Below are 17,285 nucleotides of genomic sequence, written 5' to 3'. Positions count from 1 at the left end.
ATATAATCATATTGTGTGGTCACAGTCTGAAGAGGTTCCACAGTGGCCCTCATCTTTCCTAAGATAACTTTTTTCCAGACAAAATCCAATTCAATAGCCTCTTCTAGCATGGGCAACTTTAACCTGGGCTTTGCTGCTCTACACACAGATTGCTTTTAAGAGCAATCTTAAAATTTAGTGAATTTTTCTTAAAATTTTAGAAATTGGGGATTGTGTTTGCTTAATCAGCCTATCAACACTTCATCTTCTTAATCTTCTATGATATTTATTTTGCCCATTACCCTATATCATTCTCTCACTTCCGGAAGCTCTCCTGGTACTTCTTCCAGGAAAATTTTGATGTTGATACATCTTCTGGTTATGAAGCTCTCTGAAGACTCCATTTCTTACCTGTGCTAAACTGGAATTCACTTCTCCAATCATACAGTACAGGACCCCAAAACTAAAATTATCCAGAGCAAGTGAACATGATACTTAAGAAAAACATTTAGATTTTTCCTAAAAATATGATTTTTTAACTATTCAGATGTGATTTTTCAATACTAATGCCCATGGTTATCACCCATGATGGTTATCACATGATGCTGATATTCAGCTGCATCAAACCTAACTGAAATGATCACGTAGCTCTATTACTTCACCAGCCATTCCATTCCTGTTATTTTCATCACTGTTATCTCATGTTCAAACCTTTTTCCTAGTGGGAAGCAATGATCTTTAGGTTGTCTACCTTCTAACTCCTTTTCAGCTCTCTCTCTCCATCCTGCTTCCAGGTGACCCATTATAAGTTGCAAATGTAGCTATTGTCACTAACTTTCAGTGACTTTCAACTGCTTTCTGATGAAGGTCCGATCCTTAGTCTGACATTCAGTACCTCTGCCTATTTTCCCCAAAGACACTTACTTCTACTGCTCTTCACCTCTTCAATTCCAGTTGAATCAGATAATTTAGTGTTTTTTAAATATGCTGTGTGCTTTCACACCTCTTGGATCACATTATTTCCTCTACCTTGAAGTACCCTTTCTGAAATATTATCAGAAATTGAAGTCAGGTTTTTAAAATTTTACCCAGTGCTCTTTCAGCAATTATATTCTGTCTCTCTGTAAACGCAGTTTATGTCTTATGTGGATAAAGTGATGTTCTGCTGGGAATCCTGGTGTAGTAGAAAGAATACTGCCCTGTCCCCCCCCCCCCCCCCATGATGTCCATATCCCAGTCTCCAGAATCTGTGAATATGTTACTTTACATGGCAAAAAGAACTTTGTGGACATGATTAAAGTTGTCTGGTTGCTGCGCTCAGTTGCTTCAGTCATGTCCAACTCTTTGCAGCCCTATGGACTGTAGCCTGCCAGGTTCCAATGTCCATGGGATTCTTCAGGCAAGAATACTGGAGTGGGTTGCCATGCCCTCCTCTAGGGGATCTTCCTGACCGAGGGATTGAATCCACATCTCCTGCATTGCAGATGGATTCTTTACTGCTGAGCCACTGGGAAAGCCCAAGATTAATGGCTTGGATCTGCCTGCAATGCAGGAGGCCTGGGTTTGATCCCTGGGTCGGGAAGATCCTCTGGAGAAGGAAATGGCAAGCCATCCCAAGATTCTTGCCTGGAGAATTCCATGGACAAAGGAGCCTGGTGGGCTACAATCCATGGAGTCACAAAGAGTTGGACATGACTGAGCAACTAACACTTTCTTTTCTTTCATGTTGGATTATCTGGGTAGGTGTAATCTAATTCTGTGAAGTTCTTAAAGTGAAGGATCTTTGTCAGAGAGAGATGTGAGGACAGAAGGTGGCTCAGAGAGATGAGACCTTGTGGTTTTGAAGATACAGGAAGGGTGCCACAAAGGAAGTGGCCTCTAAAAAAGTTGGGCTAGCAAGGAGGTAGATTCTCTCCAGAGACACTAACTAAAAAGGGGCAAAGTTTTGTGTAACCTTGCTTTTAGCCTGTGAAATCTCTGTCAGACTTCTGATCTCCATGGCTGTAAGATAGTAAGTTTGTGATGCTTAAACTACAAGGTTTGTGGAAAATTGTTACAGCAGCAAGAGAAAGCTAATATATATGGGTTCATATTCTCGAGTTTACTGAAGTAATAGTAAGTCAAGGAAATTGGAACTCCAAAATGGCTATCCTAGGCTAAGCTATCTTTTCCTTCCAGATCAGGACACTAATTAATTAATATAATATCAAAGTGAAAGTGAAAGTTGCTCAGTCATGTCTGACTGTTACTGACCCCATGGGCTATACTGTGCATGGAATTTCCCAGGTCAGAATACTGGAGTGGGTAGCCTTTCCCTTCTCCAGGGGATCTTCCCAACGCAAGGGTCAAACCCAGATCTCCCGCATTGCAGGCGGATTCTTTACCAGATGAGCCACAGGGAAGCCCAGGAATACTGGAGTGGGTAGCTTATCCCTTCTCCAGTGGATCTTCCCAACCCAGAAATCAAACTGGGGTCTCCTGCATAGTAGGTGGATTCTTTACCAACTGAATTATGAGGGAAGCAATATAATATAAATATATACTAAATGTGCTAATCAGTTTTATTTTATAAACTCAGAACATTTTCAAGTGATGAAAAAAAGAAAACTTTTAAGGGTGCCCAAATACATCATTTAAATTAAATCAATTAAATTGATGTGGAAAGATACTTAAGGTAGAGGATTAGGTGCCTTGTATACATGAGGTGCCAAATGAAGATTCATTAAACTCTTATGTAACACATTGAAAGTGAAAGTGAAAGTTGCTCAGTCGTGTCTGACTCTTCGTGACCCAAGGACTTTACAGTCCATGGAATTCTCCAGGTCAGAATACTGGAGTGGGTAGCCTTTCCCTTCTCCCAGGGATCTTCCCAACCCAGGGATTAGACCCAGGTCTCCCGCATTGCAGGCAGATTCTTTACCAGCTGAGCCACAAAGGAAGCCCAAGAATATTGGAGTGGGTAGCCTATCCCTTCTCCAGTGGATCTTCCTGACCCAGGAATCAAACCCGGTTCTCCTGCATTGCAGGTGGATTCTTTACCAACTGAGCTATTAGGGAAGCCCATGTAATTAAGAAGGCTCAGAATATTAACCCACCCTGTCATAGTCACTGAGTCAGTAGACTCATTCATAATTTCATTTATTCAACAGCTATTAAGTATCCAGTATTAAGTGTTAAGTTATTAACTATTCAGCTATTATCATCCAGTTGTAATTAATGGAAGATCAGAACTCTAGACTATGTCTGGTGCTAAAGAAAGGTAGATTTATAAAAGTAAACACAAAATTATAATCCCTGGGCAGCATAAAGTTTTGAGGAAATCAGGCAGGCCTGAAGTTATGGGAGGTTTGGTGGAGCAGAATGTTTTAATGAAAGGAAAGTCACAGAACTAAAATGAAGGAATCACTAAAAACAGTTTTACATAGTGAATGGCTATTATTTAGGGTTGGCCTTTAGAGATTGAAGTAATCTCCTTGGAAGTTTACACTCAGCAAAAATTACACAACACTATATGCTGGATGTGGTATAACAAACATATAACCTATAACTCTTATGTGAATTATAGCCCCTGCTTTTCCAAAGATTATAGTCATGCTGCTGGTAAAGAATTGAAGACATTTAAAAAATAATGGTAAGTTACATGCTGGTAAAGAAACAAAGACATTTTAAGAAATAATGGTAACTTATGTGATACTTAATGAGGGCAAATAGGCCCCTCATCAAATATCCTAGATTTGGGGGAGCAGGGCTATATACACTGAGATCAAAAGGATGAATTACAGAAGGTAAGAGTCTGTTTACGGAGCATTTTTCATAGAGAATATTTCCCTTGAGACATTTTTCCTTTCTGAGGGCTGATTTCCTCAATGAACTAGTGTGCCAATTGCATCACTTAAGAGGATTTAAACTACAAGATACCAAATAAACCCAAATAGATCCCTTCTTCTCCAAAGAAGTAGGTGAGAGGTAGGAAATTCAGGGTGGATGATTTCAGCAGTTTAACAAAGCTGTCAAGGATCTAGGATTTTCCATCCTTCTCAAGCACCCTCAGCAGGCAGGCCTTTCTCCTCAGGTCTGCACAGTCATAAGATGAGTGCTTGTACTCCAGGTTTCACAGACAGCTTCCAAAGGCAGGAAGGAACTGGGATGCAAACGTTTTTCTCTTTTTTTAATTAGAAAACAAGCATTGTTACCAGAAGCTACTCATTCTCTACCCTGCCCCTAAGAATATTCCTTTTTCCATGGAAGGCTGTGACCAGGTCTTTTATAGGCTACATGATGCAGTTAAAAACAGAACGTGGAGATGGTGCAGAGGGGAATTGTCTTATAATGTAGTAGCTGGACCCTCTAACCATCATCCCATGTAATCGTGTAAAGTACTTGAAACTGCAGTTTTTTTGGCACCTCAGAACCGCTGGGTTTCTCATTCTATGTGGGTTCCACTAAGCACTGACTTCAGAGAGGCTCCGGAAGCTGCTTACACACTTTCTTACTTATCTAATGTATGTATTAGATAAGTCTAATGTATGCTTGTTTCCTCGTTCAGGCATAAATCAAAGTAAAAGTAAGCTTGAACCCAGTCCAAATCACTCTTCTCATCTATATTTTCACCTGAACCAGTCCTTTGTTGTCTGATCCAGACTGCTACCCAGAAATCATATGGCTACACTTACCTGCAAAGAAGTTGGGAAAATGAGTATCTGGCATTTTAAGACTATATTTTTATGAATTGCAGGGGAAGAAATTGACAGTTAGGCAGCCAACAGAGTCTTGGACCCCATATAGAGTTTCAGAAACCAATGAAGAAACATTATTTCTTCAAAGGAAAAGCCTACAAAAATTATATGATGGAAAAAGTCTTGATGTTTCTCAAGAAAGTGATTTAAGATGAGAGTTCCTTTAGTTCTGTAAGTGCAGGTTCTGTACATGACTTAGTGTTTCTCAGGTGAGTTCTAGGTAGTCCAAGCTGTTTTGCTGCTTGCCAAGCCTGTCATAGATTAACTCAGGCTTAGAGAAAATGTTATTGCTCTTTTTTTTCAAGGACAATGGATTCTCAGCTTAAGACAATTGACACTGAGGCTAATTTCCAAATATCAACAGAAAAACTACAGACACTGCAGCAGAATAGTTTGCATTCTGTGTGTAAGTGTTGTAACTGCCCACAGAGCATCCTGTGTATGATTCTGGGATTACTGGATGCTCAGCATTAATGAAGCTAAGGTCGTGGGTGATCCACAGATATGGGTCAGTTCCTGCATTGCAGAGTAAGGTGTGGGGATAGTCCTGTATGCAGTTCCATATTACTAAGTCTGTCTTAGCTCCTTTTCTATATCATTTCTTCAGAAGAGGGATGCTGTCAGTTTTATTCCTGTATCTCTCACAGGGCATGGATTCAAATCCTAGCTCCATTACTATGAACTAGTGTGACCTTGAGCAAGTTACTTGAGCTCAGTTTCTTCATAGATCTGGGAATATAATAACACTTGCCTTGAGGGCTGAGCATGTGTGTGTGTGTGTGAATACAATATGGAAATTTGTGTAAAGACTTTAGTGCAGTGTCACTTAAAGTAAGTGTCTGATACATATTAGTTATTATTAAGAACCAAATATATTTATTGAATGGACATTAAGGCTTACTTTTCACATTAGCTAGCTGTGTGTTTTTAGCTAAGATGCTAAACTGGGCCTCATTTTACACTTCTGTTAAAGGTGGGAGGTGTGCTAGAATCTTGGAGCTCACTTGAAACCTTAAAGATCAGTGATATCCCTGGGTGTGCTTCAGTGGTCTAGGAAAAGGAAAAAAGAAAGCTCAAAACCCACCAAAGAAGAAAATTACTATACTTAGGCAATGTGGAAACCTCATCATGTAGCTTCATAACCAAATCTATCCATTCATCATTCTGTTACCAAAGACGGAGACAAAATGTTGACTGTAATGGGTAGAATGTTCATTAAGTGGCAGGACCCTTTAAAGAAAGAGAATCTTTTCTCCCTCCTGTCACATGGGAAAAAGGATCCTTCCATGGCATTTTGTAAATGAGCTCTTGGATATTGCTGGGTAGTGAGTTCCCAAGTTTAAGGTTTACCATTTATTGGCATCCAACAGAGAAACAGAGTACTTTTATTTGGAAATACATTTGGAAAGGATTCCAGAAAGCCCAGGCAGCATTAATTGTACTCTAGTTTGAGAGATTTTCACCTTTTCTGTGCTCTGTAACTAGCTGGCATGCTTCCAACTGTAATTTAGACTTACCATGAACTGTGGGTTTTTTTTTTAATGTGTGCAGTGATTTTTTTTTTAATCCAATAACTTCTTTTATTTGTTGTTCTAAATTTTAATTTTGCATCTGCCTTTCTTATTTTCCAGCACTCTCTAGCCCTTGTAAGTTTATTCTCAAGAAAGTATATATTTTATCTATGGTTTTTAGTGATATTTTAAAACTTTGGCTATTTGGTGAATTTGGGTTCACTTGTGAAACCTTTACTAATCCCATTATGAGCTCCCCTCGGTATGTCTCTTACCCCAAGACTGCTTTATTTAAATTACAATAGGAAATGCCTCTGAACCTTCAAATATCCCAATTTATGCTCTTTTAATCACACAACTGCAAGCCAGGGTGACTTTCCTAGTGAATTCATTAAGGGAACCAGATTTCATATGGGCAGGACTTTTATTTTCTAGAAGATTAAAAATGCAGAAGGATTCTATGCACAATCTGATCTTATAGCTGCCTATATGTTATGACCAACTAATCTGTGGTATAATCAACCAGTCAGCATGAGCATTATTTGCACAAACAAATGAACAGACAGATGCACTTTGAATTAGAATCAGATCCATGTTCAAATTCTTATTTTGTTAATATGGACTCATGAAAGTGATGGTTAATGTTAGGTTATATATATATTTTTAAATCTAAGAATGGACTCTACTTTGGAAAAGTGGAAGAAATATATAAGATTATAGAACACTTATCTTATTAGGTAAAGATTATGTTTTGGTGAGCATGGAAGATAGCAGTATTTGCCTCATATATATTCAATTAGAACAGGAGACTGATTCAAGGACATTTTTTAAACATTGATTTATAACATTATATGTATTTCATATGTACATTATATTTCTACTTCAAAAGTAGAAATATATTGTACATGTGGAATATATAATACACTGCATATACTATTAATATATACAAGTGGTTCAGTGGTAAAGAAGTTATCTGCCAACGCAGGAGACAGAGGAGACATGGGTTCAATCCCTGGGTTGCAAAGATCCCATGGAGGAGGAAACAGCAACCCACTCCAGTATTCTTGCCTGGAAGATTACATGGACAGAGGAGCCTGGCAGGCTATAGTACATGGGGTCACAAAGAGTCGGACATGAGTGAGCATGCATGCATGAGTATCTATCTATAGCATAGTGATAGTGAAGTCGCTCAGTAGTGTCTGACTCTTTGTGACCCCATGGACAGCAGCCAACCAGGCTCCTCCGTTCATGGGATTTTCCAGGCAAGAATACTGGAGTGGGTTGCCATTTCCTTCTCCAGGGGATCTTCCTGACCCAGGGATTGAACCCGGGTCTCCTTCATTGTAGGCAGATGCTTTACCATCTGAGCCACCAGGGAAGTCCTTCTTCTATAGCATGCTCACCACCAAAAATTCAGTTTCCATCTTCTACCTTACAGGTGTTCGCCTTTACCCATTTTACTGTCCTCCACCCCTTCCCTCTGGTAACCGCTATTGTGTTCTCTTTATTTTTTGTTTGTTTGTTCATTTATTTTGCTTTGCCTTTTTTTTTTTTTTTTGGTATTCCACATATGAGTGAAATCATATGGTATTTGTTTTTCTCTATCTGACATATTCATTTAGTATGATATCCTCAAGTTCTATCCAAGTTGCTGCAAATGTCAAGATTTCACCTTCTTATGGCTGTGAGTATAACTTTGTATCAGTTCAGTTGAGTCGCCCAGTCGTGTCCGACTCTTTGGACCCCATGAATCGCAGCACACCAGGCCTCCCTGTCCATCACCATCTCCCAGAGTTCACTCAAACTCATGTCCATTGAGTGGGTGATGCCATCCAGCCATCTCATCCTCTGTCATCCCCTTTTCCTCCTGCCCCCAATCCCTCCCAGCATCAGAGTCTTTTCCAATGAGTCAACTCTTCACATGAGGTGGTGAAAGTATTGGGGTTTCAGCTTTAGCATCATTCCTTCCAAAGAACACCCAGGACTGATCTCCTTTAGGATGGACTGGTTGGATCTCCTTGCAGTCCAAGGGACTCTCAAGAGTCTTCTCCAACACCACAGCTCAAAAGCATCAATTCTTCGGCACTCAGCCTTCTTCACAGTCCAACTCTCACATCCATACATGACCACTGGAAAAACCATAGCCTTGACTAGACGGACCTTTGTTGGCAAAGTAATGTCTCTGCTTTTGAATATGCTATCTAGGTTGGTCATAACTTTCCTTCCAAGGAGTAAGCATCTTTTAATTTCATGGCTGCAGTCACCATCTGCAGTGATTTTGGAGCCCAAAAAGATAAAGTCTGACAGTGTTTCCACTGTTTCCCCATCTATTTCCATGTATATACACAGTATTTTCTTTATCCATCCATCAGTTGGTGAGCACTTAGGTTACTTGCATGTCTTGGCTATTGTAAATAATGCTGAGATGAACATAGGGGTGCCTGTATCATTTCTAATTAGTGTTTTCATTCTTTGTGTTAAACACTCAAAAGTGGGAGAGCTAGAACATATGGTAGTTCAATTCTTAATTTTTTTAGGAATCTCCATACTGTTTTCCGGAGAAGTCAATGGCACCCCACTCCAGTACTCTTGCCTGGAAAATCCATGGACAGAGGAGCCTGGTAGGCTGCAGTCCATGGGGTCTCGAAGAGTCGGACACGACTGAGCGACTTCACTTTCACTTTTCATTTTCATGCATTGGAGAAGGAAATGGCAACCACTCCCTTGCTCTTGCCTGGAGAATCCCAGGGACGGTGGAGCCTGGTGGGCGGCCGTCTATGGGGTCGCACAGAGTCGGACACGACTGAAGCGACTTAGCAGCAGCAGCAGCTTACTGTTTTCCACAGTGGCTGCACTAATTTACATTCCCACCAGCAGTGTATGAGGGTTCACTTTACTTCAAATTCTTCCTCATACTTATTGTTATTTCTTGTCTATAACAGCCATTTGAACAGGTGTGAGGTGATTTCTCATTGTGGTTTTAATTTCATTTTCCTGATTAGTGATGTCGAATGCCTTTTGGCCATTTTTTCCTTTGGAAAAATGTCTGTTTATATCCTTGGCCCGTTTTTTAATCAAGTCTTTTTTTTTTTTTAATGTTGAGTTGTATGAGCTCTTTTTAAATTTTGGATCTTAACCCCCTATCAGATTTCTGTTTGAAAATACTTTCTCCCATTCAGTAGGCAGCCTTTTTGTTTTGTTGATAGTTTCCTTTGTGGTGCAAATATTTTTTCTTTTGATGTAGACCCATTTGCTTTTTTTTTTTCTTCTGTTTGCTTTTCCTGAAGAGACACAGGCAGAAAGTAATTGCCAAGACTAATTTCAAAAAGCAAACTGCCTCTGTTTTCTTCTAGGAGTTTTATAGTTTCAGGTCTTACATTCAAGTCTTTATTCCATTTGAGTTGGTTTTTATGTAGGGTATGAGATAGCAGTCTAGTTTCATTTTCTTTTTTTGCATGTGACTGTCCCATTTTCCCAACACCATTTATTAAACAGAATATCCTTTTTCTATCATATGTACTTGGTTCTTTTGTTGTAAATTAATTGTCCATATGTGTATGAGTTTATTTTGGGGATTTCAGCTCTGTTTTATTGATCAAAGTGTCTGTTTTTCTGTTGATATTATGCTGTTTTGATTACTACAGTTTTGTAATATAGTTTGAAATCATGGAGTGAGACATCTAGCTTAAGGACAAGTGTTTTTTAAATTAATTAATTTAATTGGATGCTAATTACTTTACAATATTGTGGTGGGTTTTGCCATACACTGACATGAATCAGCCATGGGTGTACATGTGTAGCCTGGTTCCAAGTCCCCCTCCCACACTCCCTCCCCATCCCATCTCTCTGGGTTGTCCCAGTGCACCCAGGCTTTGAGTGCCCTGTTTCATGCATCGAACTTGGACTGGTCATCTATTTCACATATGGTAATATACATGTTTCGATGCTATTCTCTCAAATCATCCCATTCTCGCCTTCTCTCACAGAGTCCAAAAGTCTGTTCTTTATATCTGTGTCTCTTTTGCTGTCTTGTATATGCTATGCTATGCTATGCTAAGTCACTTCAGTCGTGTCCGACTCTGTGCGACCCCATAGATGGCAGCCCACCAGGCTCCCCCGTCCCTGGGATTCTCTATATAGGGCCATGGTTACTATCTTTCTAAATTCCATATATATGTGTTAATGTACTGAATTGGTGTTTTTCTTTCTGACTTCCTTCATTCTGTATAATAGGCTCCAATTTCCTCCACCTCATTAGAACTGACTCAAATGCATTCTTTTTAATAGCTGAGTAATATTCCACTGTGTGTATGTACCACATCTTTCTTATTCATTCATCTGCCAATGGACATCTAGGTTGCTTTCATGTCCTAGCTATTGTAAACAGTGCTGCGATGAACATTGGGGTACAAGTGTCTCTTTCAATTCTGGTTTCCTCGGTGTGTATACCTAGCAGTGGGATTGCTGGGTTGTATGGCAGTTCTATTTCCAGCTTAAGGAATCTCCACACTGTGCTCCATAGTGGCTGTTCTAGTCTGCATTCCCACCAACAGTGAAAGAGGGTCCCCTTTTCTCCACACCCTCTCCAGCATTTATTTTTTTGTAGACTTCTTGATAGCAGCCATTCTGACTGGCATGAGATGGTACCTCATTGTGGTTTTGATTTGCATTTCTCTGATAATGAGTGATGCTGAGCATCTTTTCATGTGTTTGTTAGCCATCTGTATGTCTTTTTTGGAGAAATGTCTGTTTAGTTCTTTGGCCCATTTTTTGATTGGGTCATTTATTTTTCTGGAATTGAGCTCCATGAGCTGCTTCTATATTTTTGAGATTAATTCTTTGTCAGTTGTTTCATTTGCTATTATTTTCTCCCATTCTGAAGGCTGTCTTTTCACCTTGCTTATAGTTTCCTTCATTGTGCAAAAGGGTTTAAGTTTAATTAGGTCCCATTTGTTTATTTTTGCTTTTATTTCCATTACTCTTGGAGGTGAGTCATAGAGGATCCTGCTGTGATTTATGTCAGAGAGTGTTCTGCCTATGTTTTCCTCTAGGAGTTTTATAGTTTCTGGTCTTACATTTAGATCTTTAATCTGTTTTGAGTTTATTTTTTTGTATGGTGTTAGAAAGTGTTCTAGTTTCATTCTTTTACAGGTCTTTGGCCAGTTTTCCCAGCACCACTTGTTAAAGAGACTGTCTTTTCTCCATTGTATATTGTTGCCTCCTTTATCAAAAATAAGGTAAGGACAGGCATTTTAAAGTATGCCTTCTGTCTGAGTCAAGATGGGTTCAGCAACTGGGAAGGCTGCAACTAAAGTAAAAGACTTCAGAGACTACAATATGTGTCACTGGGGTCCTCTGGCTCATTTGTGTAGTTGAAACCAGCATAGGGTGATGGTGAAGCTGGCGTGTAAAGAGGAATAATCTCTTCCTTTCTTATGAATCTTCAAGAGGTAGCCATACTTCATTTCTATACCAAGGTTCTTAAAGAAATTTCCATTGCTTTTCCTTAAATTTTATGAATTATATTTTTACTGTTAAATATTTAAAAACATTTCCATCTTGGACCTGGACGAGACCGCTGTGGGGAAGTGTGGTCTCTGCCTCCGGCCACAGACCTCAGGACAAAACCTCAATTTAGAAACAGGATGCCAGCTGCAGACCAGGAGGTTTGGCCGACACCCCCTCCCCACCGGGGACGCCCGTCATTCCCCGGATGGACGGCCATGGGCGTGATTAGCCAGGTGCTGGGGAAGCCCCAGCTGGAGGAGGAGGAAAAGCTGATGGGGCTAGTGGACTACAGAGACGGGTCCCACTCCTCGGACACCAAGCTGGACACCCGGGCGGAGGAGGGAGTTCTGGACGTTAGCGACCCCCTTAGCACAGAGGTCAAGCCAAGGATCCTGCACACAGGCCTAAGAAGGAGCGGCAAGTCATCCATCCAGAAAGTCGTCTTTCATAAAATGTTTCCCAGGGAAACTCTGTTCTTGGAGAGCACGAAGAAGATCTGTCGGGAGGACGTTTCCAACAGTTTCTTTGTTAATTTTCAGATTTGGGACTTTCCAGGACAGATTGACTTTTTTGACCCCACCTTTGACTATGAGATGATCTTCCAAGGGACAGGAGCTCTATTTGTCATAGACTCCCAGGACGATTACATGGAGGCCTTGGCCAGGATCCACCTTACAGTGACCATGGCCTACAAAGTCAACAGCGACATCAACTTTGAGGTGTTTATTCACAAAGTGGATGGGTCTATCAGATGACCACAAAATTGAAACCCAGAGAGACATTCACCAGAGGGTAAATGATGCCCTTGCAGATGCTGGGCTAGAAAAAATTCATGTCAGCTTTTATCTGACAAGCATATATGACCATTCAATATTTGAAGCTTTTGGCAAAGTGGTTCAGGAACTGATTCCACAACTTCCCACCCTGGAGAATTTGCTAAACATCTTTATCTCAAATTTTGAAATTGAAAAGTTGTTTCTCTTTGATGTGGTCAGTAAGATTTATATCACAACAGATAGTACCCCTGTGGATATGCAAACCTAGGAGCTCTGCTGTGACATGATGATGTGGTCATTGATATTTCTTGTATTTGTGGCCTCAAAGAAGATGGAGCAGGAACCCCCTGTGACAAGGAATCAACAGCCATTATAAAGCTGAATAATACAACAGTTCTTTATTTAAAAGAGGCGACAAAGTTTCTGGCTCTTGTTTGCTTTGTTAGAGAGGAAAGCTTTGAAAGAAAAGGGCTGATTGACTATAATTTTCATTGCTTCTGGAAGGCCATCCATGAAGTTTTTGAGGTGAGAATGAAAGTGGTGAAGTTGTGAAAGGTTTAGAATGACTGCGGAAGAAAAAAGGAGCCACCCCCAACAGGACGCCGAGGGTGCTGCTGTAGGTGACGTTTCAGGAACATCTTTTGAAATCAGATGTTTCAATAAAGCTGCTGCTCTGTATTGCACTAAAAGAAGAGGAGGAAGGGGACTGGGACACAAGACATACGTTTGTTGTAAAAAAAAAATCCTGCCACCCTTTCTTTTAATCTTTTCTTTTTTAAATAAAATAAGCACTTTGAAGCAAAAACTTGTATATTAACAATGAAGTGAAATCTACTCTAACTTCATTACACAAATGTAAAATTTTATGGTTTTTAGTAAGAAAAAATCCTGTGTGTGTACTGTCAGGAACTGTGTATATTTTGCACTTTTTCATGGTTTTGTTCTCTCATGGAACTAAAGTTTGATAAAACAACTTTTCTAAGCTTTGTTCTGTCCTTGGTGCCTAGGACATGCATACTGAGTCCGTAAATATGGGGCAAATGGAAATTAATCAAAAAGTGATGTGTTAGCAATGACTTTTTTAAGCATGGGAATCTTTGCTACCAATTGTTGAGAAAAATCAGTTTTCCATGGAGGAACAGATTGGCACGGCAAGCTCTAGGAGCAATAAGACCTGTCCCCTGTTTATAAAGGATATAAATAGAAGTTTTATAGAATAATATTAGCACCAAACTTATCCAACACTTCTATAGTTGTGAGAGTGCTTCCCTACCTGACAGTTTTTTTACAAAATTCTACCTCAACAGACATCTCTAAAATCATTTTATACAGAGAGGTTAATTCTTTCTGCTGTGTTATTGTTGCCCTTTGGGACCATATTTCCAAAATGGTGCCAATCACTGGAGAGAAATTGGAATGTCGCTGAATTGCAGGGTTTCTAAATGCTATTCTGTACCTGCCACCGAGGCTAAAGTAACATCAGAAGATACATGGTTTCTCAAATTGAGGTGACTGGCAATTGCAGATTTAAAAATATATCCTATATGCTGCTGCTAAGTCGCTTCAGTCATGTCCGATTCTGTGCAACCCCATAGATGGCAGACTACAAGGCTCCTCGTCCCTGGGATTCTCCAGCCAAGAACACTGAAGTGGGTTGCCATTTACTTCTCCAATGCATGAGAGTGAAAAGTTAAAGTGAAGACGCTCAGTTGTGCCCGACTCTTAGCGACCCCATGGACTGCAGCCTACCAGGCTCCTCCATCCATGAGATTTTCCAGGCAAGAGTACTAGAGTGGGTTGCCATTGCCTTCTCCGTGTATCCTATATAGTCTTATACAATTTTTCACCTCTGTGGAATGGGCCTCTTGCCATGCAAGACTGCAAATGTTTATTTAGGACCAGTTTCTTTTCTTTTCTTTTCTTTTTTTTTTTTTACATTGCTCCACAATGTAAAAAAGGCAATATTTCAATTCTCTGCCACAGAACTGAATCCTGGTGGGTACATTTGTCACCTCTGAGTCTCCTTCTCAGTTGTGACAGTGTGCCTCATGGACTCTGCTTGTTTCCACCTTATGATTGAACTAGAGCTCAGCTTGCCAGCAGCATGCTCTGAATGGCTAAAAAAGTGGCCCTGAAAACTGTTAAAGGGCAGTGGGCAAGGATGACCAGAGGAGGCATTATAGTTAGCTCTGTGTCTGTTTCTATTAAATTCTTCCTCTTATGTTTACTTTAGACCAACAGCAAGTGAAGAGATTCTAAATCTACCCCTATCCCAAACCATTCCAAGTAGATAATTCTAGGTCCATCCCAAGGCTCAGTGCCCTAAAGCATGTAGGCAAGTATTAGAAAATATTCATATGTATATATTTTTAGCAGAGCCTCATAGGGATAGCAATGTTGAGCCTAGAAAAAATGGATAGTTCCTAAAGCAACTTTTCCTTAAGACTATCCCTGGCTTCTTTCTATCCTCTCCTCATCCATTCTTCCCCAAGTCCTATTCCTTTAAGGTTGGAAACTGCAGTTTAAGATGGTAGCTGATGTAAGGTTTGATTTAAGGTTTGAACCCTCCCAAGGATCTGTGCATTTTGGAAGGAAATTTCTAAAAATCATGAAGGTGCCCTAACTCCCTTCCTCATGATTCTTGCTCAGAAGCACTGTGTAGGAACCCAGGGCTCCAGGGAAGTCTTTTTCTTAATTTCCAAACCTATAACCTATTGGACATTTGCCAACATGGTACCTGGAGGCTATTCTTACAAATCTAATTCTTTAATATTTTTTGCACAATGTGTCTTTTTGAATAGGCAAACAAAGAATCACTTTTCTAAAACAACTTTATCCTCAAGATAGAGACATTTGCCTAACTGGTAAAACACACATTACTTAGGTGTATATATATATATATATTATTGTAACCAGGTGGAGCTTCCATTTTTAAGCTAGTTATATGATGGTTTTTGATAAAATGTGCCTTAAATGGCTACTACTTCAAAAGCAAATGATTCTTTGGGGGAAAGGCAAAGTTAATGCTATTGCATCAGACCCAAGTTTATGGTAGTAAGTGCACTCTTTGATTAATGACACATTGATAAATAGACTACTGCCTCAAAGCCTTCAGCTTGATGATGACCTCTTAGTTAAAGAAAAATGGAGTTATGTCTAAGCATTCAGTTTCTGAAGTCTGTTATTGAAATCAAAAAATCTCTTCAATTCCTTTTTCATTTTGTTTTTGATATGGGACTTATCTTTCTTGTGTGTGGTCACCTTTACGTCTCAAATCCACCATTATAAATACATATAAGTATACAAAATAATCTGTAAATATGAAGCCCAAATACATGGCTATGGTGACTGCTCTGGAATATTTCTGCTCATTTTCAAATGTTGAGAACTTGACCTACAGATTTTCAGGGCAATTAGAACTTCTGTGTGGGAGTGAGACTCTGAATTATCATCTTTGGTTAGTTTCAGTAATATAGATGAGCATATATGGCCAGAATGGCATATTTCTTTTTTCCTTTTTTTTCAGAGTGGTGTATTTCTGATGGAACAGACATTAAAAACTGGTTGACATTCATTGACAGTACTATTTTGTGAATATAATATATTTTGGGCCCTTAAATATAAAATGAATAAAAACACAGCAATATTGTTATGTACAGGTTATATGCTAATTCTCTTTGAAATATATTCAAGAAAAATAGCTGAATTGTCTTGGTTATTAAAGTATGGTATGCATTAATTTTTTTAATCTTATATCATTGTTAATTAGCAGCATTGTGTTAGTTTCAAGTGTACAGCAAAGTTATTCAGTTACACATATACATGTATCTATTCTTTTTCAAGATTTTCAGTTGATTACAGAATATTGAGCAGAGTTCTCTATGCTATATAGTAGGTTCTAGTTGATTATCTATTTTAAATATAGAAGTGTGTACATGTCAGTCCCAGTCTCCTAATTTATCCCTCCTCCTCACCCTTCTCCTCTGGTAAACATAAGCTAAATTTTTGATTTATTAGAAATTTACAAGGGCAGTCCTAAGATGGCGGAGGAAGAGAATGGGGAGACCACTTTGTCCCCAACAAATTCATCAAAAGAACATTTGAACGCTGAGTAAATTCAACAAAATAACTTCTGAATGCTGGCAGAGGACATCAGGCACCCAGAAAAGCAGCCCATTGTCTTCGAAAGGAGGTAGGAAAAAATATAAAAGATAAAAAGAGAGACATATATATGGAATTTAGAGAGATGATAATGATAACCCTGTATGCGAGACAGCAAAAGAGACACAGATGTATAGAACAGTCTTTTGGATGCTGTGGGAGAGGGAGAGGGTGGGATGATTTGGGATAATGGCATTGAAACATGTATAATATCATATATGAAACGAATCACCAGTCCAGATTCAATGCATGATACAGGATGCTTGGGGCTGGTGCAATGGGATGACCCAGAGAGATGGTACGCGGTGGGAGGTAGGAGGGGGGTTCAGGTTGGGGAACACGTGTATACCTGTGGTGGATTCATGTTGATGTATGGCAAAGCCAATACAATATTGTAAAGTAATTAGCCTCCAATTAAAATAAATAAATTTATATTTTAAAAAAAGGAAAAAAAAAAGAGAGAGAGAGACAAAAGAGGCAGGGATGGAGCTCCATCCTGGAAAGGAGTCTTAAAAAAGAGAGAAGTTTCCAAACACCAGGAAACACTCTCACTGCCGAGTCTGTGGCGAGCTTTGGAACCTCAGAGGGCAACATAACCGGGAGGAAAAATAAAT

The 17,285-nt window shown here is 39.5% G+C and overlaps 1 pseudogene; it reads left to right on the top strand.

The window, feature by feature from the left end:
- Positions 1-11,871: 11,871 nt before the first annotated feature.
- On the top strand, positions 11,872-13,364 carry LOC102397995 (annotated as a pseudogene).
- Positions 13,365-17,285: the final 3,921 nt, after the last annotated feature.

This window comes from Bubalus bubalis, chromosome 3 (assembly GCF_019923935.1).
Source record: "Bubalus bubalis isolate 160015118507 breed Murrah chromosome 3, NDDB_SH_1, whole genome shotgun sequence".
Lineage (NCBI taxonomy): Eukaryota > Metazoa > Chordata > Mammalia > Artiodactyla > Bovidae > Bubalus > Bubalus bubalis.
Note: the sequence above shows the minus strand (reverse complement) of the source record. Positions and strands in the feature narration are given on the sequence as shown.